This window comes from Panicum hallii, chromosome 9 (assembly GCF_002211085.1).
Source record: "Panicum hallii strain FIL2 chromosome 9, PHallii_v3.1, whole genome shotgun sequence".
NCBI classification, from domain to species: Eukaryota; Viridiplantae; Streptophyta; class Magnoliopsida; order Poales; family Poaceae; genus Panicum; species Panicum hallii.
In genome coordinates this window covers 29575138-29579393 of record NC_038050.1, presented here as the reverse complement: position 1 = coordinate 29579393, position 4256 = coordinate 29575138, and positions in this window count along the sequence as shown.

Below are 4256 nucleotides of genomic sequence, written 5' to 3'. Positions count from 1 at the left end.
CAGAGATACAATTGCCATCATATTTTACATCACAGGCATTTATATTACAAGAGTTTCCAAAAGTAGCATAGGTTCCAACTGATAGAAACTATTACAAACTAGTTTAAAGGTTCAAGTTCACGGCAGCGGAATTTAAAGTATGACAACTATACACGTTGCCAGTACGGATATCATGCTAAGCCCTGGCATGACTTCACTCGGTATGATCAGTGTTGGCCGGGGACGGGTCCCATTCCACGGACCAACCATCAGGCAGAGCATAGGACCAAGGCATGGGAAGGGTAGGGTCTTTAGGGACATTACCTGAAATAAAATCATATTGCAAGGCTGAGTACTCTAATACTCAGCAAGGCTTACCCGGGATTAGGGTATACTTAGCCCATAACTAGACTATGAAGGCTTTAATGGGGTTTTGGGTTTTGTCTCAGCTGAAAAGCAACAAAGAATAGGTCCTTAATTTCATATTTTAGCTTTCAGGTTCTAGTTCCTTTAACCATTCTAGGTAAGCACCTATGACTACTCAAGCCAGGTAGATTCCTTTTAAAGCATACCTCAGTATTACTCATCATAAGATTTCTCTTGTTACTCTATGTGGCAGAAGTATTAAGCAGTCTCAATCTCCGCGAGAAATGGACGATTCTGAATCGAATTTCAACCCTTGCAAGGTAAACCTAACTCACACGCTTGAAACACCAACAGGTCGTTCCGAAGCAACCGTTTGCCTTTCATTCCGGGTCATGGAACAATGCCACCACAAGCGACTGTAGGACCATACGCACATCCAATGTGCAGGATATATGTCTACAGCACGACTGTATGATCGTATTCCCATCTACTCTGCAAAACGTACTCCCACACGTTGGTGCATGTAAAGATAAAATAAAAGTTGAGTGGTGGGGGACGAGTCCACTTCCCGGGCCGATTGGTTACTAGGCTTACCGCTTACCATATTTCACGGCATGTGGCTAGTACTTTCAAACGCTTAACTGCCACTACCACACACTGCGACCTTAACCAAAATTCATCAACACAGACGATGTATTATTCCTTTCCATGATACTCCATGAAACCCCGTCCGTCACCTTATAGTGATTGCAGCATTGTAAGTAACCAATTCCTATATCGCGCGAGTGACAGAAAATCACTCGACTTCTACCGGTCCTACTAGCATAGCACTAGTCAGACTCAGGTTCCAGTATTCAGTACATCGGCTCCTAGAAATATGCAACTAGGATTTCCAGACAATTCCTAAGAACTTAATGCACAAGTATATGTATATAAATGTGTGGCAGAACCAACCTGAATTATACTGGCTCAAGTACGCGAGTCCACTCCAGAGGGCTCCAACATACTTCAAACGGTATAATCCCTTGGTTTGTCGGGTAGCGTCCCGATAAACCACCGATACAGGATCAAATAAGGTTACCTCACACGAAAGTGAGTCCAGAGATACAGTACCATCATATTTTACATCACCGGGAATTACATTACAAGAGTTTATAAAAGAAGTACAAAGTTCCAAATTTAGAAAAATTATTACAAATTGTTAAAGTTTTGGTTTTTGGCAGAGGAAAACAAATGCGATGATTTACACTACGTCGTTAAGACGGATGTCATGCTAAGCCCGGGCACGACATCACTCGGTATCATCAGTATTATTCATCATATAGTTGCTCTTGTTACTCTGTGTGATAAAGGGATCAAGCAGTCTCAATCTCCGCGAGAAACGGACGATTCTGAATCGAATTTCCAACCTTGCAAGGGTAAACCTAACTCACACGCTTGGAACATCCAACGATAGTTCCGAAGCAACCATTTTCCTTTCATTCCGACTCGTGGACAGGTCCACCACAAGCAACTGCAGGACCATACGCACATCCAATGTGCAGGACGTATGCCTGTAGCGCGACTACATGACCATACTCCTGGTTGCCCTGCAACACGTATTCCCACACATCAAAATCAAGTAACCAGAAGAAGCAAATACAAGTGGTGGGAGGTATGTCCACTCCTCGGGGCGATTGGCTACTAGGCTTACCGCTTACCCATAACTCACGCCATGTGGCTAGTACTTTCAAATGCTTAACCCCGATCGGCACACACCGCGACCTTAACCAATTTATCAACACAGACGGGGTATCATTCCTTTCCACGGTACTGCATATGACCCCGTCCGTCATCCTTATAGTGATTACAGGAATGTAAACATTGCAACTCCTATATCGCGCGAGTGACAGGAAATCACCCGACTTCTACCGGTCCTATTAGCAAAGCATCTATTCGATATGGACTCAAGTGCTAATATCCAATACACTGGTTCCTAGGAAAATGCAACTAGGGTTTCCAAACAACTCCTAAGAACTTAATGCTTAGAGATATATACAAATAGTATAGGCTGCAGTGTAAATAGAGTAGTGGGTTATGTCCAGGGCTTGCCTTTACTGGTGGGGCTGGAGTCAGGGATGTTAGTACTATTATCTTCCGAACTTTGGTTCGGGGCTTCAGATAACTTTTTGGCGACGTTCACTTAGTCTTTAGAAATATCTTCTGCAGACTTCTGGGAGATCTCGTAGGTACCGTATGCGGAAGTAGTCGTGTCTACATGCAATGCAATATTACATTCAAAATGTGCACATAAAACTATCTTAATTCACGATAAAGTTGCAATCCAAACAGTTAACACACATGAACTCACAAAGCAGAAGGGGGTTTAGTCTTGAGTTATCACTCATATTTAAGCCATGATTATAGTGTAGAATTTATTGAAACAAAAACTAAAATATTTGAATTTGAATACAAATTTTAAGTTTAAGTTCAAACCCTAGACAAATAGAATTATAAAGTCTTAAAAATTTAATTATAGACTAATTATCAAAATGTTAGATCATGACAAAAAGATCTAGTTAATTAAGCCTAAGGAATATACTTAATTAATTTCATAGCATTTCAAATTTGAATTTCCCAAATTCAAAAGAACTTAAATTACAAAATAGTGCTGGGTTTGAAACTTTTACACAAGCTCACACATGACCTATGGAAGCTACATACCAAAAATTACAATAAACAAAGCAAGCATGTGAAAGTTATGCATCCTTTACCCTATTACCTTAAGTTTAAAATAGATTAAAAAATATTTAGTTTCACACCGAACTTTATTAATAAAAGTTGTAGAGGTTGAAATCTTGTTTCCAGCAAAATTGGTTTGACAATTTTTGGAATTTCCTACCATTTTCTATTGAATTTACAAGCCAGCAGCACTACTCACATGAAATAACACAAACGTTTACACAGAGGTCCCTAAACAGCACTATTCCTGTGAGTCTAGGACTTTGCAGATAGCCCCCTAGGCTTCTGCCTCTTCTAACTCGAGGTCCTCAATCTCGGTCAGAGAGGGGCGCGAGGCTTGACCGGCGTGATCCGTCGTCGGCGATCGCCGGCGGCGAGGGGAGAGGAAAGAGGACGCACCAGTGAACCCGTGCGCACCTGTGGGTGGCTTGAATCGGGTCGGGGCAAGCTGTGGCGGTGGCTCGACGGAGACCGTGCGGCCAGCAACGGGGAAGAATGGCGGGAAGGGTGCTCCGGTGGTTGGGAGGGGCAGAAAAGTAGTCGAGGAGCTTCAGGGCGAGGTGAGGATGCTCGGAGTGCAGACAATTGAGGTCGGGGAAGGCCGGAGGCAGGTGTTCCACGGTGAACAGAAAGCGGCGGCAGTGGAAATCACGGGGAACTCGTCGGAAAGTCGATGTAGTGCTCTAGGGAACCAATTGATGGGTCGGGGAGCTTCGTAGGGTTGATGTAGTGCTGGCTGAGGGGTTGTGGTGGTGTGGGAAGGCCTAGAGCGAGCTGCCCACGGTGAGCAGGAGGCGGCGGCGGGCGGTGATCGTCGGTGAGGGTGCTTCGGTTGGAATTGGGAGACGACCGGGGGCTAGGGAGCATGAGTGGAGGTCGGGGAAGCTTGCGGGGGAGCTGGCGGGGGCAGTGGATGTCCGACGGGTGCTGCCCACGGTGACCAGTACTTCACCGGAGGAAGGAAACGGGCGGCGGAAGCAATTGGAGCTCGGGAGGCTTACGGCAAGGGAGCTAGCAGTGGGATTGGAACGAGCACAGGCTACTGGTGTTGCTAAACAGAAGGGAGAGGAAGATAAGGCAAGCTTACGCGGGAGTTACTGCGGCGGCGAGGTGGCGGCCGGCAGGTGCTCGGGGAAGCCATGGCGCGCTCGGAGCAAGACAGCGGGGCGGGAAATAGAGCCGGGCTCGAG